Source organism: Phyllostomus hastatus, unplaced genomic scaffold, assembly GCF_019186645.2.
Source record: "Phyllostomus hastatus isolate PE091 unplaced genomic scaffold, TTU_PhHast_1.1 phas_contig_38, whole genome shotgun sequence".
Lineage (NCBI taxonomy): Eukaryota > Metazoa > Chordata > Mammalia > Chiroptera > Phyllostomidae > Phyllostomus > Phyllostomus hastatus.
The window spans coordinates 22,505,255-22,530,382 of record NW_025333869.1 but is presented as its reverse complement, the minus strand read 5'-3'; the positions used below and the strand labels follow the sequence as shown (position 1 = coordinate 22,530,382).

General features: G+C 35.7%; 1 protein-coding gene across 2 annotated transcripts in view; it reads left to right on the top strand.

Annotated features, from left to right (window-relative positions):
* The window catches only part of ADK (adenosine kinase), a 576,611-nt gene that overhangs the window by 431,314 nt on the left and 120,169 nt on the right, over nucleotides 1-25,128 (top strand). The gene's annotated exons all lie outside the window — the stretch shown is intronic.

Here is a 25,128-nt window from a genome sequence, read left to right as displayed (position 1 = left end):
CCCTCCTTGTGATCTCCATTTCTGTGATTCTGTTTCACTGCTAGTTGTTTACTTGGTTAGATTGTTTTTGTTGATAGTTATGTGTTGTCATTTTAATGTTCATAGTTCTGATCCTCTTTTTCTTAAATAAATCAGAAAGCATCTAGAAAATTGAAATAACTCTGGTGTCAAATCAGAGATTACTCCCCCCGTGATCAACCTAAAAATATAGTAGACTTAAACCCCAACAGATCATAAATGAAGCATTTTACCCGTTTACCAAAGCAGAGACTCCAGTCATTCTTATATCACATTGAAATTGCACATACTTTTTTAGAACCCTAGATCCATAATAATAATAATAATAATAATAATAATAATAATAACTATAATAATAGTGATTTGACAGTGATTTCAACCTTTTTCATCTCATTGCACACATAAGCTAATTATTGAAATTCTGCAGCACACTAAAAAAATACAGGGTCTGGCAGAAGTAGTGCCTGCTGGAGTGTGTTTGGTAGGGTAATAATATGGATGTAATAATTTACGGTTTTAATTTGAAAATATCACCTAAAATGTCATATGGTGTGCTTGAGTGTGATATTGTTACATTACAGAATTACATGCTGATGATTTTGTAATCAAAAATTTTATGATAAAAAGGGGCATTTGTACTGTACCCTGTATATTATATTTTTTGCCAATCTGACAAAATAATAGGTATAATTTTGATTCATTTATACCTTATGGCTATTGTTGTGTTGGCTGTTGTCATCTTTTTATATGAAAATCTAAGGGAAAAGAGGTCAGTGCCCCTGACTAAGTAGTCAGGTATTGCATGTTTTAAAAATTCTTGAAGTATACCAGTTTGCCACTGCACACCGGCTGAAAATTGCTGCTCTATGAAGCAACTGAAACCTGGGGATGAAAGACACTGTTTGTTTTCTTGGATAGGGGAGGCATTATAAGGATTGAAGTCTTATTAACCTCATTAAAAAAATAAGTCATGCAACAAGGAAATTTAAGTTATCGCAGCTCCAGGGTGGCAATTACTTACATATTGACAACTTATACATGTTTTACATGCCTGTTTGCTCTCCTGTTCTCTACTGAAATGTAGTTACCATAGCAATGAACACATCACATGGTGCCTGTGCTAGTTCTAAAATAGAGAATAGCAATATGCCATATGAGCCATGCTTATTTTCTACATAAGGACTGCATATACAACTTGAGGCTATTCCATACCCTTCTCAGTGCAGATAGCTTATCATTGATATAGAAAGTTTTCAAAGTAAGAAGCAATTGGCAGGGATTTCAAGTCTCCAACTTCTCTTGTACAATATTGTATGTATTCTTTGCCACTGAGCTGAAAGAACAGCTTTGCTAGCTTTGACCAGCAGGGACTCTACTATTGTTTATTTAACCAAATTTTTCCTATTGGAATATCAGTACCACTCAGGAGATTTGGCAGGAGGGTCATATATAGCTTTCATGGACACATTTTCTTAGGCTTACTGACTGATTCTTAACCAATCTTAGCTTTTCTCCTATTGTCTTCTTTTATGTATCAACTTAAAAATATATAGGAGTCTGCCTTGGAATTTGAGTATAGAAGGATGCCAGCACAGCTGGAGGCACATTATTAGTTCCCTTTTAGAAGCATTATTGCTTTGTAAGATTTAAGTGTAGGTTACACAGCAGTGTACCTATAAGAAAAGGACTTCACATTTCTGTCACTGGGGCTGTCATGTCTCTACTTCAGCCCTCTTGCATTCTTCATAGTGTGTAGTAGTCTGTGAGACCTCAAGAAATAAAGCAGGAGCACAGCCCAGTTACTGTGGATCTTATCAGGTATTATGTGAAACAGTCCAAATGCTATGACATATTAGAGAATGGTGCTACTTTGTAACTAGTATCATGTATAAAATAAGAAAAATAAATTTCAATTTGAGCTGCCAGCTACACTACACCTATTGTCACTGGAGCTACAAATTAAAATATTTAAAATATTAAAAGGCAGGAAACTGTACTTGAACAATTAAAATTAAATTAGAAAATAAATAAAATATTAAATATAGCATAAAAATAGCTATGCCATAGAGAGTGGAGGAACCCTGTGCTTTATTTCCTCATTACCTCTGCTCTTGACTCAAGTTTGTATTAGGTGAATCATAGGTTTTCAAGTAAATATTAATAAATTTAAGACACTAAATAAGTTTATATATTTGGCTACTTCTGATGGCCATGTATATTGACTTAGAATATTTGTGTTTGCCTTTTCATCCCCTTTATCATTTGAAAACCATATAGTATAGTCTTACAAAGTAGAACAAATGACCAAAGATGCTATTCTTATCTTGTACTTGAAGCTGATTTCTTTTTTCTTGGTCATTGTTTAAAAATTGGTCATTGTTTAAAAATTGGGCATTGCAAAAATAGATAACACAGGAAGAAAACTCATTATCCCACCACATCTTATAGTGAGGTGATCACTATTATTAGTTTTGGGTATGTCCTTCTAGACTATTTTCTATTGTAAAGTATATAAAATATTAATTTTAATAAGATCACACTATAATTTTACTTTATAGCTTTTTATCTAACAAAATACCTAGGCCTCTTTTCCTGTTTGTACACATTCATTTCCCTTATTTTTTTTATAATAGGTGTGTTATTATATGTATATGTCATAGTTCCTTCTCTTATTGAAGCTATTGGATTGTTTTCTCTATTTACCATAATAAATAGTGCTACAGTCAATGTATGTCTTTGTACTTCTGTGTAAATTTTTCTATAGGCTCAATTTCTAGAAGTAGAGCTACTGATTGTTAGGAAATAAATACTTTAAGTTTTGATAAATTTTGCCAGTTGCTCTCCCAGGTGTTTTTACCAAATCATATTCCTAACCTTTATCGAAATGAAAAATTTTAAATGGCATTTTTGTAGTTTTAATTTGCATTCTAGATTTATTGTTGAAGTTACCTTTTCATATGTTTACAAACCATTTGTATTTTTATCTTCTATTATTTTCTGTTATCCTCAATTTTTTCACCCACTTTTTTTGGATGGTTCATTTTTTTTTCTAACTACTTGTGTTTTTTCTTTATTCGAGAAATAAGTTCCTAGCTGACTGTTTTTTAAATAATTCTTTTGTTTTTCAATTACAATTGACATTCAATTTATATTAGTTTCAGGTGTACACTCCAATGATTAGATATTTATATAACTTACGATGTCATCACCTCAATACATCTAGTACCCATATGGGACCATATAGAGTTATTACAATCTTATTGACTATATTCCCTACGCTGTACTTTACATCCTCATGACTATTTTGTAACTACCAGTTTGTTCTTCGTAATCCCTTCACTGTTTTCGTCCAGCCCCCAACCCCCTTCCCTCTGGCAACCATCAAAATGTTTTCTGTATTTATGAGTCTGTTTCTGTTTTGTGTGTTCATTTATTTGTGTTCATTTATTATGTTCCACATAAAAGTGAAATCCTGTGGTATTTGTCTTTCTCTGTCTGATTTACTTCACTCAGCACAGTTACCTTCTAGGACCAACCATGGTATTCTAGACTGGAAAGATTTCATTCTTTTTTATATTCAAGCAATATTTTGTTGTATATATATACCACATCTTCTTTTTTCCTTTTTTTATATTGATAGCATTTATTTTTTCCTTTTTATTGAATGTATTGGGGTAACACTAGGTAACAAAATTATACAGGTTTCAGGTGCACAGTTCCACAGCACGTCATCTGTGCACTGTGCTGTGTGTCCACCTCCCCGAGTCAGGTCTCTATCCATCACCATTTATCCTCCCCACCCTCCTCCACCTCCCCGCATCCCTTTCCCCCTGACAATCACCACAGTGGTTTCCATGTTTATGAGGTTTTCTCTCCTTTTTGTTCAGTCCCTCCACCCTCCCCACCCAGCACCTTGTCTCCCCTACACCCATCAACAGCCTGCAGCCTGCTCCCTATGAGACTCTCTCTCTTTTGGTTGTTAGTTCATTTTGTTCATTAGGCTAAGCAGTGATGTTTGGTAGTTTGTGTGTATTAGATGCGTTTTTTATCTGGACAGGCTTTATCTAACAGACATTTATCTGGACATATTATCTGGATAACAGACATATTGTCTAACAGACATATTATCTGGATAATGAGCCAAGTTGATGTATCAAAAAAAAAAAGCCATCAAGGGGGCTTAGGGGACTGGGTGAAAAAGGTGAAGGGTTTAAATAGCAAATTGGTAGTTACAGAATAGTAACAGAGATGTAAATTACATCATAGGGAATATAGTCAGTAGCATCATAATAGCTATCTATGGGCCAGGGTAGGTACTTGAAATATTGAGGGGACCACTCTGTAAAGGATATGATTGTCTGAGCACTTATGCTGTACACCTGAACCTGATACAGAATAATACTGAATGTGAGCTATAATTGAAAAACTAAAAAAAGCCATCATAATTATTTAGAAATAATTTAAATAATTCTTTTTATGCTAACTCACAAAAAATACTTCCTCTACAAATGGCAATCCCACAAATTAGTTAATATAATTATATTCCAGTACCCCAGTCACACTTAGAAAATAAGGTTTGTCCCTGGTCATAAAATAGAATTTAGAACTAGAAGGGACTCCTTAAGAGGCCATCTGAATCTGTTTCTTCATTTCATAGGTCCAAAATCTGAAGCCTAGAAGGCTATGAAGTTGATTTTTGTTCTTACTTTCATACACAAAAAAAGGAAAGCTGTCATTTAGGAATATATTTTTGTTGGGTGACTTAGTCTTTCACCTGAGGCCCTGTAAGATTTATCTAAGAAGGTAGGTAGAAAGCTGAAAGTACTCCATTTTTAGTTCAATTAAACTAGTTGCCACTTTATAATGCTAATATATATGAGATATTCAGGTACGTAAAATTGTGTCTTTGTACAAAAAATACTTAGAATGTAGAACTGAAAATCTGGATATTTAATAAGCTTTGAAAAGCTGGCTTTATAAGAATGAATTTTGTCCTCCTTGGGGAGGGGGTGTCAAAACATGTTCTAAATGGTCTCATAAGGATTAGTGATATAGTTTTACTATTTCTCAGTTGCCTTGCTTCCTGATTTTACCTGACACAGTTTTACCATTTCTCCATTGCCTTGCCTTCCAACTTTACCTTTTAATTTTTTCGTAATGGATCCCTAGAGCTTACCTTCCGATATGGTATAGAGTTAGGTTTAAGTGAAATTTGGTTGTGAGGTTTTTTGTGCTTAATTATTTATATCTGGTGCTGTTGAGAATTTGTACAACCTCCTCTCTAGTAAATGTCCCTAAAAACTATTTATTATTGAAATGCCTGCTATGTACCAAGCAGTGTTCTTGATACAATAGTGAGCAAAATAGTGTAGTATAAAAGTGAAAACAGGAAACACCAGCGGTAATTGTGGGAAGTATCATTGTGAGGGATGTATAAGGACATTATTCATATTTTTCTTTATGGCCCACTGACTGACACATAGTAGATGCTTAACAAGTGCTTTTTGAATAAATAAGGGCTATATGACACTCTTAACGAAATTAAGACTTTTAAAATATACGTCTGTAAGACACGGTACAGAACTAAGGTAACTAGGACAGGTAGAAAACAATGAAACGTTCTGACATGGGGATGGATTTAGGGACTTGAATATATTGGAATAGTTGTAAATACACTTCTACTGTAGCTTTTTTTTTTTCACTTTTTTAAGAGATCGTCTTATTTTCCTTGTTCCTGACCTTTAACCTCTATTTGAAATTGGTGCATCAGTTTGTACTAATTGGAATTGCCAGTGACCAAGTGAATATGGCATATCTATAAAAGAATAAAGAAAATGAGGTCCTTATTATATTGTTGCATCACTAATTTAAGCTTCCAGCTACAGCCAGAATATAAATCAGACCCCTTATCAAATGTGGCACATAAAATTTTAGGATCCTTTTTAGTATAGTACATGTGCTTTCAATAAATGCCTGCTTTGGCAAGAAATTAAGTCAGAGTTCTTTGTGTCAAGTACACTTGCATTGTATTTTATGCTCTATAACTTTAAAACTGTCTGTGCACCAGGTCAAGGGAAAATTAAATTTGGTTTCTGGATTTGGTTTTACATTTAAGAAATACCATTTTTTCTTTGGTTATGTTGTAGGTATTTGTATTTTCACATAGAATAAAATTCAGAATTCATACATTATGTCTCCGCCAACTGTTCTTTAGCCACACTGGCCTATTTTAAGTTTTAAAAACTATTGAACTCTTTTTCCTGTCTTAGGCTCTTTGCACATACTCTTTCCTCTGCCTTGACCTGTATTTACCCTATTATTTAGTATCATTCACCCAGCTAACTCTTACTCATTGTTAAATCTCAACTTAAATATCATTGTCTCAGAGATTCCTTTTTATCCACATTACCAAATCATAGTTAGATCCTTCTCAGTCTTTTCTGTATTTCTAGTACCTAACATAGTCCCTGGCACATAGTGGGTGTTTGCTAAGTGAAAGGATAGATTAATATATATATTGAGCACTTAGTATGTTCTAGTCACAATGAAATGCCCTCAAGGAAATTTCTTAAGTCTGAGTTCCCAACAGCCATGTTATTTTGTAAATGTTATCCATGGTTTCACTTTAAGGGGCAAATTAGCAATTTTGAATGAAATAAGTATAAAAGATGTAAGAATGTATATTTATATATAAATGCATGTATGCACACATATATATGTGTGTGGCAAGTTGCAATTTAAAGTGAATATTTTACTGTAGTTGCCGTCAAGAAACCTTGAAAGCCACTACAACAGTATAATAATTTCCTAACAAGTATGTCTATAAAACAACCTGTTCACTCATCAGTTTCTCCAAGCATCTCTCTGCTGTCTGCATCTTTGACTTCTAAAACTTCTTTGCTTGGAGTCAAAAAAATCCAGAACCTCAGAAATCTCACAGAAAGACCATTAAAATTAAATGAGCCCATCAAGATTCAGAGGAAAACCACTTGAAAAAAGAAAAACACTATACAGATGGTACCCAACTTATGGAGATTTGACTTATGAGTGTTTGACTTTATGATGGTACAAAAGTGATATGCGTTCGGTAGAAACCATACTTTGAATTTTGAATTTTTATCATTTTCTGGGCTGCTGATATGCTGTACGACACTCTCGTGAAGTTGGGCAGCGGCAACAAGTCACAGTTCATAAGCAGCCCTGTGATCATGAGGGTAAACCACCTGTATTCTACAGCATTACCATTGTGTTAGGTGTTTTTGCCCCACTGTAGGCTAATGTAAGTGTTCTGAGCATGATTAAGGTAGGCTAGGCTAAACTACGATGTTTAGTATTTAGGTCTATTAAATGCATTTTCCTTTTTTTTACATTTTTATTGTTGGGGTGACATTGATTATTAAATTCATACAGGTTTCAAGTGTTCAGTTCCATAATACATCATTTGTGTATTGCATTGTGTGTTTACCACCCAAAGTCAAATCTTCTGTCACCATATATTTCACCCCCTTTCCCCTTTACTACCTTACCCCATCTCCTTTTCTCTCTAGTAAACACCATACTGCTATCTGTGCCTATGAGTGTTTATTTGTCTTGTTTGTTCATTAATCATATAGTTAGTGACTTTTTATTTCTTATTGCACTTAGCATAATATTCTCAAGAGCCATCCATGTTGTCACAAATGGCAATATTTCATCTTTTCTTAGGGTTAAGTAGTATTCCAGTATGTGTATATATCACATCTTTATTCAGTCATCTACTGAAGGATATTTTGGTTGTTTTCATGTATTGGTCACCATGAATAATGCTGCAATGAATACAGAGATACAAATACCTTTACAAATAAATGTTTTCAGATATTGGTGATAGATATACAGAAGTAAAAGTCTAGGACCACATGGCTTCACTAGTGAATTCAAAGAAAATTTAATGCCTTTTCTTCTCAAGCTCTTCAAAAAAACTAAAGAAGAGGCGATACTTCCTAATACATTTTTTTCTTTTTAGGAGGGTATATTTTATTGATTATGCTACTACAATTGTCCCATTTTTTTTTCCTCCCTGTTATTGCCCTTCACTCTGCACCACCCTCCCGGATGCACGCCCCTCCCTCCAGCATTCCCCCCTTAGTTCCTGTCCATGATCATACATATAAGTTCTTTTGCTTCTCCATTTCCTATACTATTCTTAACTTCCCCCTGTCTATTTTGTACCTACTAATTATGCTTCTTAATCCCTGCACCCTGTCACCCATACTTGCCCTCCCTCTCTACTGATAACCCTCCATGTGATCTCCATTTCTGTGATTCTGTTCCTGTTCTAGTTGTTTGCTTAGTTCATTTTTATTTTTTTTTTAGGTTCAGTTGTTGAAAGTTGTGAGTGTTATCATTTTGCTGTTCATAGTTTTGACCATCTTCTTTTTCTTCAATAAGTCCTTTTAACATTTCATATAATAAGAGCTTGGTGATGATGAACTCCTTCAGCTTGACTTTATCTGGGAAGCACTTTGTCTGCCCTTCCATTCTAAATGATAGCTTTGCTGGACAGAGTAATCTTGGATGTAGGTCCTTTCCTTTCATGACCATGAATACTTCTGTCCAGCCCCTTCTTGCTTGCAAGATTTCTTTTGAGAAATCAGCTGATAGTCTTATTGCAACTCCTTTGTCGGTAACTATCTCCTTTTCGCTTGCTGCTTTTAAGATTCTGTCCTTCTCTTTAATCTTGGGTAATGTAATTATGGTGTGCCTTGGTGTGTGCCTCCTTGAGTCCATCTTCTTTGGGACTCTCTGAGCACTCTGAGCTTCCAGGAAGTTTATTTCCCTTGCCAGATTGGGGAAATTCTCCTTCATTATTGGTTCTAATAAGTTTTCAATTTCTTGCTCTTCCTCTTCTCTTTCTGGCACCCCTATGATTTGGATGCTGACACGTTTAAAGTTGCCCCAGAGGTTCCTAAGCCTCTCCTCATTTTTTTTTTTTGAATTCTTGTTTCTTCATTCTATTGTGGTTGAATGTTTATTTCTTCCTTTTCCTCCAAATTGTTGATATGAGTCCTGGTTTTCTTCCCTTCACTGTTGATTCCTTGTATATTTTGCTTTATTTCACTTTGCATAGCCTTCACTTCTTCCTTTATTTTGTGTCTGTACTCAGTGATGTCTGTGAGCATCCTGATTACCAGTGTTTTGAACTCTGTACCTGATAGGTTAACTACCTTCTCATCACTTAGTTCCCTTTCTGGAATTTTCACCTGTTATTTCGTTTGGGCCATATTTCTTCGTCTCAGCATACCTGTCTTATTGTAAGGGGTGGAGCCTTAGGTATTCTCCAGGGTGGGGCAACCCACTTTGCTGCACATTGTGGTGCTGTATGTAGCGGAGGGGTCAGAGAAGGAACAATGCCTCTTGCTCTACTCTTGACTGTCTTTCTGTTACTACCCTGCTACCCACAAGTGAATTGGGCCCTTCTGGTGCTGATTCCCAGGTGGATGGGTTCATGTATGTTCTAGGACCCTGTGGGTCCCTCCAACAGACTCTCCTCTGAGTTTCTCCTGCCACCTCAGCATGCACAGGTATTTACAGCATGAGGTTCTGAGGCTTTATTTTTCCGTGCTAGAACCCTGGGTTAGATCATCTGTCTCACTCCCCAGTTGTTCCTCTGTGTTTATCTACACAGGAATGTGGGACCGCCCAGTCCACCAGCCACCACCTTGCTGAGCCTCTCTGTCCTGGCTTCTAGCCTCCGACTACTCTGGATGAATTTTTCCTCCTTAACTCCTTGGTTGTCAGACTTCCACAGTTCAATTCTCTGGCAGTTGTAGTTGTTTTTGTTTTTAAAGTTGTTGCTGTCCTTATGGTTGTGCGAGGAAGCGAAGCATATCTACCTATGCCACCATCTTGGCCACAAGTTACTTTCTCACATTTTATGAGGCCACATTACCCTGATACCAAAACCTCTTAAGAGTAATACAAAAAAAGAACATTCCGATGAATACAAATGCAAAAGCCCTAAACAAAATGCATTTTTAGTACTTACAATATTATCAGTTAATTATTGTTTGTATAGACATAACACCATCATAAGTTGAGTAGCATCTTTTTTACATTTTTTACTTGAGAGGGAGAGAGAAGGAGAAGGGGAGAAACAGCGATTTGTTGTTCCACTTATTTATGCATTCATTGGTTGATTCTTATATGTGCCCTGGCCAGAGATTCATAACCTTCGCATATCAGGACAACACTCTAACCAACTGAACTACCCAGGCAGGGCCTCTGTTACATTCTACCTTTAATTTTCAAAATCTAAAAACCTTCTCTAACCCAGGAAAACTAATAACATTTCATCTATTTTCTTTGATAGCACTGGTGTACCCCAGTCCTGTGATTTTTCTTAGCATCCTGTAATACATTTTGCTTTTATGCTTTTTCTCTGTTTTTCTTCCCAGGATGCTCTTTCAAGATCCAACACAAAAAATTCCCCCCGCCTTTTTTTTTTTTTTTGACAAACTTTTCCCAAATAACCCTGTCCCATTTTTTAAAACTCTGAATTTTCTCATCATTTTGGAATATACTTCTCAACTTTCGTATACTGTTTTATCATGCACTTGGTCATATGTGCATTATTCTCTATTAGATGTAGGCTTTCTTGTGTGTTTGTTGTGTTCTTACTCTTTAATCTCCTTACTCCTTAAGGGCACACATATGTGAGCCCTTGCCCATAGAAGTCACTTTTCTTTTCCTTAAATTAATGAAATATAATTTTAAGTCCCTTTCCTGAAAAATTAAATATGTCATTATTAAGGTACTTTCCTTTACCTCACCAGGGTTCTGACACAAAGTAAAACATTCAGGGAATTTCTTCTTCCCACCACCTTATGTCCACATTGGCTCTACTGAGATGCCCACTGTTAACTGTTAAAGTTCAGTGGTTCTGCTGCTTCCTGGGTCATGAGAATCTTGGTCAATTCTGATAGCTTCAGTAGCTTAGATCTGACTTCCCGTGTTGCGTATTTTCTCTTGGCCCTTCAGACTGACTTTTTATTCTTTTTGTTCTTTTTCTGTGCCCAGTGACCCTAAGAAAATTGCTAAGTATTAGTAACATGGACAGAAAAAGCATGTAGACCTTGTGGGGCCCTAGATTATTTAAAGTCTGGTATTAAAGCCCTGATAGCCAGAAGGTTGGGTGATAGTAAGAGTTCAGAAAGTGGGGCTTAGAGTCTGGAAAGTCAAATTGTAGGTCTTAGAATTCAGCCTAGCTGCAGTGCTCCAGAAACATGACTGTGTCCTTAACATGTGCTTGTTGAGTTGATGAAACAATGTTGGCATAACCATTCCCTAACAATAGAATGAGAGATTTAAGATTTTAACAATTCACGATTGGTGCCTACAATACTGGCAATTTTTAAACAAGTGGTCATATCAAGAATAAAGCATAAACCTTGTTTTAGTAATCAGAACAATGTAATAAGACCCTAGATATAATTGTATTTTCTAGACTAATAAATATGATTAAAATTAAAATGGAATAAAAATTTTAGAAGACAGTTAAGTAAAATCCAAATTGGATGTGGAAGAATGGCCAAATTGTTATTTTAAGTCATGTGATGCATATTTCCATATGTTCTAAAAATCCTTAAGAACTTGACACAAACTTCTGAAATAATTTCTTCCTTTTAAATGACAGGTGCCTCATCTTTTATTGTATATTAATTAGGATCCTATCAAGAGAGAAAGTGCATAATACAAAAGAAACATTTAGCTGTAGAATCATTACTGTAGTACAGTCACTTTCAGCCTAGTTCTGTATCCTTCCTCTCCTTCACCTTCTGGCCTCCTTATGTCTTTATTTTCTCCTTTTCGTTTAAACCACAATCACTTCTCTATCAGATGGTTCTTGTTTCTACTTCTGAATATATTTAAATACCATTTATAAAATCATAAATTCTTGTTGAATTTATGTTTAACTTAATGGAATTCAGCAGTAGTTTGAAACTGCAACATAATTATTAAAAGTGGGTTTTAATACCAGTGATGATTCACATTTTCCAACCTCCATATTTTACAATTTGTTTTTCTTGGCAAGGGTTTGTTTTAAGTATCCATGAATAAGGCAAAGCGTTTCTTGAATTTTGGCTTCTAGAAAGGAATGAATCTTTTCCTGTCTTCTGAAAAGTTAACTTTACCTTTTACAGAATGATATAACCAGTAGAAAATGACATATATTTAAATCCATTCACTAATTTTAGGCCAGTCATTTCTTAATAGAATCTCTGCATTTTTTCGTTAAGGGGCCCTCCCTAGTAGCAGGCTGTCTGTGGTTGTTACAGACCTTCCAAAAAATCATTTTTATGGTCACTGAATTTTAGAGTAGAAAGACTTTAGAAAGTGTTATAAGCCTCTCATCATCAAAATGAGGAATCCAAGAGAGTTTGTGTCTTGCCCAAAGTCATAATAGAGGTAAAGTAAAAACTGGAATCCAAGTTTCTTGATTCCAAATCCAGGACTCTTTCTTTTTTTTATTTCATTATTTTATGGAACATGGAAAGCAAGCTGATTGTTTGCCTAAAGTTCATTGTATTTTGTTTCTATCTTAGAACTTATTATTTCTATGGCACTTTGTTCTTTGAATTAAAATACTTTGTGTTTATCACCTGTGTCTGATCTGCTGTCGAAGAATCTTTGCTGTCTTCCCTTTTATATTCAGTCTGCTGACTACTGCTAGATAAATTAATCTTTCTAAAGTGTAGTCCTAATTATGGTAATTACCTGCTCAAAAAGTCTTAATATCTCTCACCCCCTTTATCTATGACCAATAGTTAAGTGAATTGAATTCAATCTCGTAATTCATTACAGACTAAATCTACCTTTCAGATCTTAGTAAGTTTCCCTCCTCTGCTGATCCCGTATGATCCAGTACTTCTGAGGATGCACTTCTCTTTTGCTGTACCTTGTGTCCTTCGTGTACACCTTCACCTAAAATTTTACCTATCTTCCTAGATATATAACAAATTCTACTTCCACTGTAAAGCTTTTTTCTGTTTGTTTTCTTTTACTTTCAATTGCAACATACTGTATTCTGGCTTTAATTTTTGTTTTCATTTTAATTCTTTCCTTATTTTTGATCAATTATATGAGCCTAGCAGAGTGCCATATAACTGTGGAAATATAGGATATCTAATATGTTCAATGGTTGTTAAAATTCATGAAAGAGATAAAAGGTACTTATGGATATTTCCTTTACTCCTACAATAGACTATCAAAAATCTTCACAGGTCATCACAACCAAAACAAGTTCTAGAACTACGATGCCTGTCCATCACTTGATAGTATCTGACAAACATTACTACAGTGGTTACTTGGAGACTAGCAATATTCATCAACTATTTAATGCTAGCTCTAAATCTCTTATAGTTACCAAATCTCACAATTTAGGCAATAACTATAGAGTATAAAATGTACATATTTTGCTTTGGGAATACTAATGAGAGTGCATATTTCTCTTACACAATTATGCAGAAAATTATGCCATTTTCTGTAGCAACTATGTTTTCAATGCTGTGCCTGGTAACACTCTCAGTAATTTAGGATGCAGCTGAAAAACTTTAGATGGATTTGAGACTATTTGGCATTCTCTCATATATGCATTTTATATATGGTCATTTTCTTCTCCAGAATGTACCATTGCTTTCTTGAGATTTTGGACTTTCTTTGCCATCCTTTTAAAATAAGAAAAATAGCCCTGACTGGAAGGGCTCAGTGGACTGAGTGCCAGCCTGCAAACCAAAGTATCACCCGTTCAATTCCCAGTTGGGACATATGCCTGTGTTGCAGGCCAGGTCCCCAGCAGGGGGCACATGAGAGGCAACCAGACATTGTTTCTCTCCCTCTCTTTCTCCCTCCTTTCACTTCTCTCTAAAAATAAATAAAATATTAAAAAAGAAAGATAGATTACCATTGCCTATTGATTAGCTGGGGATAATGTGAAGACAGCAGAGCAAAAAGAAGTAACTGATAACTGAGAAGTCTCCTTAATAACAAAACCACTATTAAGTGTTGGTTAAGGTTAACCTCCAGTTGAAGGTTAACCATGGTAACATATAGTGAGTTACTTAGTTTGAAGTGGAGGTGGGAAACATAGTACCCCCCTCTATAGCACCCCACTTCTGAGTCCATGCTCCTTGTCTTCAACCCTGCTACCAGGTTCTACTGAGTTAGTGAGCACATTTCAGGCCCCTGTTGTGTCAGTCACCTCTAATCTACTATGGATAATCAAGAATTGGCTCTTTGTCAAGTGCAGTGCATGCAAGTTACAGATGTAACTCATTCCTTTCACAATGAGGTTTTTAGGATTGTTCCCATTTCTCCTAGCTTCCATTTCCATGGGATTCCCTATGTGAATCAGATCAGGTCCTCAAAACACTTAATACATAAGATAACATATTGTATATAATCCCACCTTCTGAAATAAAAAAATTTAGCAGTAGTTCCTGAGTTACAGAAGTGGTAGAGTCTATGAAAATGTGTATACTGGAAGTGAAAAGCATACAAATATTATATTGGATACATATTAGCATTTTTGTGCTTGAGGCAAAAAAGTTGTCATTTTAGGGACTTCTGGCCAAGATAGAGGCATAGGTAGGTACACTTTGCGTCCTTGCACAAAAGGAGAACAACAAATTTGAAGAAATAACCAGAACTGCCAGAAAATCAAACTGTATGGAAGTCCAACAACCAAGGAGTTAAAGAAGAAGTACATTCATCCAGACCAGTAGGAGGAGTGTAGAATGGCAGCCAGGGGAGAGAGGACTCATGGCATAGCAGCTGAAAAACTTTAGATAGACTTGAGACTATTTGAGACTCAGCTGGAGGATGGGGGTGGGCAAAGCAGTGGCTGACAGATCCAGCAAGGTGGTGGCGGACCAGGAGGTCCCACATTTGTGTGCAGATAAATCGACATGAACAACTGGGAAGCGAGACAGATCATCCAACCCAGGGATCCAACACAGAGAAATAATGTTTCAAAATCCCTGACTAAAAAAACCTGTGGGGGTCCCTGCAGTAGAAGAAACTCTCAGCCTCATAGGAGAGTTTGTTGGAGAGACCCACAGGGTCTTAAAATGTACACAAACCTACCCACCCAGGAATCAACACCAAAAGGGCGCCATTTGCTTGTGGGCAGTGGAAGAAGTGATTGAAAGCAGGCTGAGTGCTGAGCAAGTAGCAATGTTTCCTCTTGGACCCCTTCCCCACATACAGAGCCACAGTACAGCTAGGTGAATTGCCCCACCGTGTGAACACCTAAGACTCCACCCCTTACTATTTAATAGGCATGCCAGGACAAAAAAAAAATATATGGTCCAAATGAAAGAACAGATCAAAGCTCCAAAAACAATTTAAATGATGAAGAGATTGCCAACCTATTGGATGCAGAGTTCAAAACACTGGTAATCAGGATGCTCACAGAAATGGTTGAATATGGTCCCAAAACAGAGGAAGAAGTGAAGACTGTGCAAAGTGAAATAAAGCAAAATATACAGGGAATCAACAGTGAAGGGAAGGAAACCAGGACTCATATCAACAATTTGGAGGAAAAGGAAGAAATAAACATTCAACCACAATAGAATGAAGAAACAAGAATTCAAAAAAAAAAAATGAGGAGAGACTTAGGAACCTCTGGGGCAACTTTAAACGTGTCAGCATCCAAATCATAGGGGTGCCAGAAAGAGAAGAGGAAGAGCAAGAAATTGAAAACTTATTAGAACCAATAATGAAGGAGAATTTCCCCAATCTGGCAAGGGAAATAAACTTCCTGGAAGCTCAGAGTGCTCAGAGAGTCCCAAAGAAGATGGACTCAAGGAGGCACACACCAAGGCACACCATAATTACATTACCCAAGATTAAAGAGAAGGACAGAATCTTAAAAGCAGCAAGTGAAAAGGAGACAGTTACCGACAAAGGAGTTGCAATAAGACTATCAGCTGATTTCTCAAAAGAAATCTTGCAAGCAAGAAGGGGCTGGACAGAAGTATTCATGGTCATGAAAGGAAAGGACCTACATCCAAGATTACTCTGTCCAGCAAAGCTATCATTTAGAATGGAAGGGCAGACAAAGTGCTTCCCAGATAAAGTCAAGCTGAAGGAGTTCATCATCACCAAGCTCTTATTATATGAAATGTTAAAAGGACTTATTGAAGAAAAAGAAGATGGTCAAAACTATGAACAGCAAAATGATAACACTCACAACTTTCAACAACTGAACCTAAAAAAAAAATAAACAAAAATGAACTAAGCAAACAACTAGAACAGGAACAGAATCACAGAAATGGAGATCACATGGAGGGTTATCAGTAGAGAGGGAGGGGGATGAGTGGGGGGAAAGGCACAGGGAATAAGAAGCATAAATGGTAGGTACAAAATAGACAGGGGGAAGTTAAGAATAGTATAGGAAATGGAGAAGCCAAAGAACTTATATGTATGACCCATGGACATCAACTAGGTGGGGGAATGCTGGTGGGAGGGAGGATATAGTGTGGAGGGGAATGAAAGTGAGTAAAAAATGGGACAAACTTAATAAGATAATATATAAAATATTTTTTTAAAGTTGCCATTTGAAGTTGTGAAAGTACTATCGTGGGTTATTGCTGGTTCTAACTGTATTTATACTAATGTTTCTATCCCACATGCTGTGTATTTCCTATTATCTTGCATGTCAGCAAAGTAAAATAGTATGTCATAAGATTGCTCTTCATTGATAACTCACCAAGTCCTCAGACTGAGTCAAGATTTATTGTTTACCCTTTTACTTAATTGGTATGTACCATGTTGTTTTATGGTTTTTGCTTAGTTATTTTTATTTCTTTTTTTTATATTCTTGCTACTTCTTTTGTAAATCATTTGGCACTTAACCCTTGTTATTGTGCTACATTCCATTGTTGACATCTAGTATCTGCCAATGATGTCTGTACTATATATGTCTTTGAAAGTATAATTTCAAAATTTACGGTAAAATATTATTCCAGGAAAACAATTTTTCCATGATTATTTGTATGATACTTGGAAATGAGACAAATGCCAAAACTTTTATGGTAATTTCCCAGAGCATAAATATTCTCACAGATTAGGAAGTGTGCCTTGAAAAAGTCCAGCCATTGTTAATATAATGAGATGGTTTGCGCAACATCGATGTAATCTGGCAGCCAAGGAATGTAGACTGTAATGCACATGTGTGAACAATGACGACTTCACTGTACTACTCAATGAGGACAGTAGAGACCGTTGAGTGAGCATGTATACTGTATGGCCATTTCATTCAAAATGATTGCACAAGTAGAGCAAAGAATCTGCATCAAACTTTGAGTTAAGCTTGAACACTCCTCCACAAAAACTACTTAGATGATTCAGAAGGCTACAAATACAGGCAGCTGTTGATTGGCAGTTTCATCATGACATTGTGCCTGCTCATGTATCATGTCTTGTACAGAGTTTTTTTGTGAAGCATCCAATCACCCAGGTGACTCAGCCCCCCTACAGCCCAGATTTGATGCCCTTTGGCTTCTGGCTTTTCCCCAAACTAAAATCGCCTTTGGAAGGGAAGAGATTTCAGATCGTCAGTGACATTCAGCAAAACATGATGGGGCAGCTGATGGCAATTGGGAGAACTATGTGAGGTCCCAAGGTGCCTGCTTTGAAGGGGACTGAGACATCATTGTCCTTTGTACAGTGTTTCTTATATCTTCTTTAATAAATATATATTTTTCATTTTACATGTCTGGATACCTTCTGGACAGACTTCATCCATCAGCCAGTAGTTTACTAAGTTTTTAGCCAAATGTTAGATCTCATTCTTGAAAATCTCAATAAACATAGGTAGGAAGATCTTTTACCTTTTTAAATAAAATTATTTTCAATTAGTTTAACACATTCAAATGTCTATTTTTTAAATAATTAATACTATGTGTGAGGCACAATTTTAAATTCACTATAAAACTTTGTTCTGCTGAAACGTATAAACTTTGTGAGGAAGTAGACCATGTAAATAAATTATAATGCATTGTAAGAAATAGCATAGTATATACACAGCACTAAGTTAGTTGACTCTATTCCCAGTAATCAAGTATGAATCACAAGAAATCAAGTCATTGTTAACCTAATGCAGAGGTATTTCTTCTTCACTTAATGTGAGTGCTTTGTCCTTATTATTTGGTAAATGAATAAGGATTTTATTATCTTCTGTGCATAGCAGTATGTTAGATGCTTTGAAGCTACAGTGTGAAAAAAAAGTGTTTTAGTACTAAGAATTTATAATCTGATAGTAGGAATAAGCTGTCTCCACAAATAATTATGTTTTCATAATTCTGATAAGAGAAACCTTTACAAATTGAACAAAATTCTTTTGCAATGCAGAAAGCCACTTCTGGATGTAGGGAAAGGAAAGACCACAAACAATTCAAGAAGACTTCCATTAAGCCGAAGATGGCTGAACTAGCCCTGGAGGAATTGGTAGGATTTTGACAAGGGTGGTTGAAGGATATTCTAATTCATTTAGTACCCACATGTGCAAGGCAGCATGAAGACAAAAAGCCTGAGGCATGTTCAGAGAATAGCAAGTACTCTAGTTTGAGTGGCATCTGGTACATGTATAAGGAAATAGTAAAAGATCAGGCTACAAAGGATAAGTAGGGACACATTATGGAGGACCTTTGAAAGTCAAGCTATGGAACTGGGGCTTTTATCAGGAAGCAGTAGGTAGCTTTCTGAGCAGAGGCTAATCAGAGTTGATGTTTAATAAGATGAATCTAACAGTCATGTGCAAGGATGCATTTAAACTGGTGCCAGAGACTGGCTAAGAGACTATAGCAGTAACTGAGGCAACAGGTAGCACAGGCTGACTTAGGTTTGTGTTGGTGGCGATGGAAACAAGGCTGTCAACGTTATAGACCTTATGCTTATTAAGTGTACTTGGCAGTACTTGGAAGCTGTCTAATGCAAAAAAAAAAAAGTGTCAAAGGGAATATCTGATCATGATATCAAATGAAAGAAATAAAGGAAATTATCCTGAAAATGTAAAGAGAGAAAAGATTGGAAAATTTATAACTGAATCTCTAGAGAAACACCATATTTAGGTAATTTGATGAATGAGAAGGTAAGTAACAGAAAGGTGATAGAGAAAGGGAAAAAAGATATGCAACAAAAAAGTAGGGGGGAGAGTGTTTAGGAGAGAGTGGAGAAATTCAAACTCTGAAACATCGATAAAGTCTCATTTCTTACCTATTAAATTATCTATTGGAATTGGAAGATCCAAATGAGAGATCTTCATGTTCAGGAGTTAGTGAGAAAAATTGACCAAAGAGCAGAAGAAAGGAAAATATTTACTCAGGAAATGGAGAATAATTGTCATACAAGGAAATTTGGAGGGGGACTGAAATTAAACCTCTGAAAGAACAGAAGGAAATGAATACTCATTTTTATATCTTAAAATGATAATTCCTAAATTCAACGCTATGCAGAAATCCTTCCCTTAAGAAAAGATATCATGTCCTATTCAAGAAGATCTAGAAGAAAGACCAAGATTGGTAACCAATGAAATAACAAATTCTGAGATGGATTGAGGTGGAAGCTAATTTGTCATACTATGTAAGTGAAAATTATTGTTAATAAAATACTGTTAGCCTAGTCACTTTATACCATTCAGTACAATAAAGATGCCAGTACTTTATTACTACCTCCAAGCTATATTATCGTCAAGTCCCAACCTGTTGTTGACAACTAAACTGATCTTTTGTCATGGAGATTACAGAACACCTAGAGGCAAGCACTAGGATTGTGTAATATGTTATCTCAGATACAACAAGAGATTTGAGAGGTAGAAAGATAGACAGTTCTTGATTCTAGTTTATAAACCAAGATGATTGGCTCCTATTTCATTATTAAATTCAATATGAGCTTTACAGAAGTATTCAGTATCTTTTCAGACATCTCATTTTTATACAGCAAGGGTAGGTGAATTATGCTTTCAATTTAATGTTTATTGAGTACCTGCTACATGCTGTGTTGGGTGTTTTCTGTCATGTTCCTGTGATTATTTTTAATAGTCTGTCTTGCATATTTGGCTGGTTTCTTTTTCATGATCATTAGATATATTTTTTACTTCTTTGTAGTTTCATTGTTGTTTTTTGTTTTTCTTAAGAGGACTGTGTTGATTGTGACTTCCATAGCTATTCTTGGTATTTCCATCCCACTGGACATCATGAAAATTTTAAGTTTGTCTGTGTTAGACTTGTTTCTAAGACAGCAGCATTATAGTATTCTCTGTACATGATTATTGTGAGCCAGCTGGCAATAAGGAAGAAAATAATAGTGGTTATTGGTGATGTTTGGATGGGATGTGTTATGTACATATCCATAGGCTAAAGTTCTGACCTGAGAGAAATTACCATTTTTCCACTAGAGGTAGGAGACTAGATGCTTTTATTTTTACTATATTTTGTTATATTAATAATCACTGTGTGGTCCTATAAGTTCCTTTTCTAATTTAATCCAGTAATATTTTGGATATTAAATGTTACTGGCATTTCCAATTCTGTTCCCTCTTCTCTCTCAACAAAACCAGAGGCTCTAGGAATAGGGGAGCTTTTGGGATAGGTTCTGAAGTTAGATTCAAAACAGCTAAACTGGTGCTCTCTTTTTAGCATCCTTATTGCTTTGCAGTATCTCACACTTTATTACATTCACCACTTTGTTCACACTAAAGTTGTTTTAAAAAGTAACAACTGTATGCTATGTTTGTCCATTTCTGTATTTTACATATTGTTTTCATTTTGTTTTAAGAGTTAATTTCATAAAACTTCCAGACTACAATAAGTCAGGACCATTAGAGTGTCTCTGGAGGGTGGGATTTATAGTATCAGTGATTGGTAGACCCTGACAACTTGGGAAGCACTATGCATGGAATATGGAAAACATAAAGGATATTGCTGCACGTTTGAACTGAGAAAGGAATTATTAAAAAGGCACTTAAGGATGCCGATCTCTCCCTTACCTGATACCTACACCTTCTCTTTTTGTTTTAATGTTTGACACTGTTCAGTAATGCTGTTCTCATTGTCCCACATAAACATGTATCTAAACTCACAAGAATTAGTTATTTATCTTGTCTTTTACTATATTTTTAATATTATAAATGATTTGGTTTTTATGGGGGTGGAGGGGTTGCCAATAAATGAAGGAAAAAAGACCCATCAAATGATATATGAGGTCTGTCCAGAAGGTATCCACTCATGTAATATGAATAATAAAGATATTTATTAAAGGAGATACAAGAAACATTGTACATGGGACAATGATGCCTCAGTCCCCTTCAAAGTAGGCACTTTAGGACCTCACACACTTCTCCCAGCTGCCATCAGCTGCCCATTATGTTTTCCTAAATGTCATCAACTGTCTGAAATCTCTTCCCTTTCAAAGGTGATTTTAGTTTGGGGAAAAGCCAAAAGTCACACGCATCAAATCTGGTCCATAGGGGGGCTGAATCACCTGAGTGATAGGATGTTTCACCAAAAATACCTGCACTAGATGTAATGCATGAATAGGTCCATTGTTGTGATGAAGCTACCAATCACAAGTTGCCCATAGCTGCGGCCTTCTGAATCATCCAAATAGTTTCCGCAGAGGAATGATGAAGCTTCATGCAGAATTTGATGCAGATTCATTGCTTTGTTCAGTCATTTTGAATGCAACAGCCACACAGTACACATGCTCACTCAATGGTGTCTACTGCCCCCACTGACTAGTACAGTGAAGTCGTCATCATTCACACATGTGCATTCCAATCCACTCTCCTTGACTACAGGTTACATTGTTGTTGCACAAACTGTTCTCATTATATTAACAATGGATGGACTTTTTCCAGTTAGACCTTGTGCATTTTATTTACAACTAGCAGGTTAGATGGAGCCTTCTCTCCATAGGGCCTTCCATTCTTCACTGGTGACTTCATGCAGAAGAGAAACAGTCTGTTTTGAAACTTATAAATATACTACTAATAGCATAACACAGAAGTTGGCATTATTCTATTAGTTTTCAATTTTCTCTTTAAAGTCAAGTAGTATGATCTCTGTTGAACTATTCAGCTCTGCTGTGATAGCATGAAAACAGCATAGACAACATATGAATGAACATTGCTGTGTTCCAGTAGAACTTTATTTGTAAAACCAGGCAGTGTGTTGAATTTGTCTTGCAGGCTGCTGACCTCAGGCATAATGTATTGATCATATTGTAGTACAGCTCTCTGTTGGTGAAAGAAAGGACAAGGGAAAAAATGGAAAGTTATTATTAACTGTCTGGAGCTTTCTAGTTGGTAAGACAAAAAGCGAGAAAATGACAATAATATAGGATATAAAAAGTAAAAGAGAATTTAGAACTGAGTGGAGTTATTCTTCAGGGAGTTTCAAATATAGATTGCTGATAAAGTAGAATGTTTATGATTTAGTGCATCCCCTATAAATAAACTATATCCTTTGTACAATAAGAAGTAAAAAGCAGTAGATGAGATGCTTAAGATAAATTGTCAATCTTTCTTGTCTTTGGCCTAATAGATAACATTTTTTAACCAATAGAGTTTTGTTGAATGTGCCAGCATACATTTGTATCTATGCTTTAAGACACATAGATTCACATTTAAGACACATAGATTCACACTTGACTGCTGACAGTAGTCAAGTAAGATGGGCCAGATTTATAAAACAACAGTTTTGTAAATCCAGACATTAAACAGCAGGCATCACAGGACAGTGATTCCAGAGAGAAAGGAAGCAGAAGGGGGAATCCCTACAATTGCCATAGCATTCTGCTTAAACAGAGTTTCCAGTCTGCAGGGCAGGAAGAGGGAATCCTAAACCCAGTGGTCAAACTGACTTGAAACAAAGGTAAGAACTGAAGAAGGCCAAGGTAGCTCGAATTTGCTAGAGAGAGTAATCAGACAAGGAGCAGGTACACAGCACACATACACAGCACACACACTAGATATCTGCCGAGGGATCTCTGGAGTCTTCAGCTGAATACTAATCACATGTATTTGAGAAAACTGTTGAGGGCCCAGGTTAAAACCTCAGGAAAGAAGCAGGCAGAACATTCCCCAAACTCACACAAGGCTGATAATAGTTTATATCTCCAATAGCCAGAGTCGAGAAACCTCTAATAAATGGGACTTTTTATTTAATATTCAATAAGATATTACATCACTAGGGGTACCAATTTAGCTCTAGATTAAAGATGGCTCTCGTCTCACCCAACAAAGCTTAAAAATAGCCTGGAAAAGGTCATACTATTTCTAGGTAACTTACTGAATTTCAAAATGAATGTCAAAAAATGTAAAAAATACAAAAAAGAAGTACAAAATATCTGGTACCCCAAAACATAAGGTTTATAATGTCTGGCATCGAGTCAAAAATTGTCAGACATGCAAGGAAGCAGTAAATACAATCCATATGAGGGAAAACAATCAATAGAAATATATTTTAAAATGACACATGTTAGAATTAGTGGACAAAGATTAGCATTTCTAAATATATTCTATTGTGAAGAAGGTAAATGAAAGCATAAGTCTGTTAAGGAGAGATGTGGAAAATACAAAAGAAAATCCAACTTCTAGAGATGAAAAATATGCTGGGTGATATTAGACACTGAGGAAGAAAAAATGGTAATTAGTGATTTGGGCAACATAGCAGTAAAAGCTATTCAAAATTAGCATTGAGGGGGGAAAAAACATAACAATAGACCACTTCAAGTAACCTAATATACATATTTGGAGTTTGGGGGAGGGAGAGGGAAAACAGAAGAATATGTAAAGTTAATAAAGGCTGAAAATATTTCAAATTTGATAAAATCTGTAAACCCACAAATCCACGATGCTCAATGAGCCACACGCATAAGAAACAAGGAGAAAACTAAACCAAGGAACATCATCAAATTGCATAAAATCAATGATAAAGGAAAAAAGTCTTTAAAGCTGCCAGTAGTTGTTTTTTTTTTTTAAGACATGTTATATAAAGGGGAACAAAGATAAGAATGGCAGCAGTCCTATCATTTGAAACAACACAAGTAGACCTTGGAGCACTGAAAAGGAAAACTGTCAACCTAAGATTCTATACCCAGAAAAAATATCTTTCAAAACTGAAAATTAAATAAAGACTTTTTCAGACATGGAAAGGCTGAAAGAGTTCATCAGTAGCTGACCAGCACAGACCATTCAGAGAACTTCAGCTATAACATTTACCTGTTTTATGGTCCTGGACATACTTTAATCTCTGAACCTTTAGATTTTCATGTGTGAAATGAAAAAAGCACCTATTTTATGGGGTTTTTATGATCACTAAAATCAAATGAAATAAAGGAAGTAATTGACATTTGTTGAGGGCCTCATTTGTGCCAAGCATGTTACCTCATTAAAAATGGGTATAAAATGCCCAATAAGAGGACTCCTACCCTGAAAATTTTCTCATGCTATCATCTCTCTTCTCATTCTTTAGAAACTGAAAAAACTTGGGTTGTGCTAGAAGTTAGCCCAAATAGCTAATCAATCAAATTTTGATGAAGCACTTTTCCTGACTTTGTTTTCCTTTAGTTACAACCACTAAATATAGTTAAAGGTGGGAATGAACAACTCCCCTTGCTAGAATAGACACGTCAGCTAATAAATCACTTTATGAAAGGGTTAAGTACATTCTAAACTAAACCTAATTTTTTGGCTTGTGTTTTGGCTGTCTAATGTTTTTTTTTTAGTCACATTTATTGAGGTATAATTTATATACTGTCTATCTAATTTTTATTGTAAACCTATTGGATAAGGGCCATGAATGTCTTTATAGTTTATACATTGCCCCACAGATTTTTTTGGCACTCAATAAATGTTAAATAATATTTCCATTCAGCATTCTGCAGACAGGAAGCATATGGTCATAAATGTCGCAGCACAGGTTGAAAATCTCCAAAAGGTTTTATGTTATATTTCTTGGAAACACCAGTACAGATATTTTCGTGAATGAAATTTATTTTTAAAAGGGGCTCCCAGGCTCATATTTTACTTAACAATTTTCTCTAGTCTTCATTTACTTTATTTACAAATTA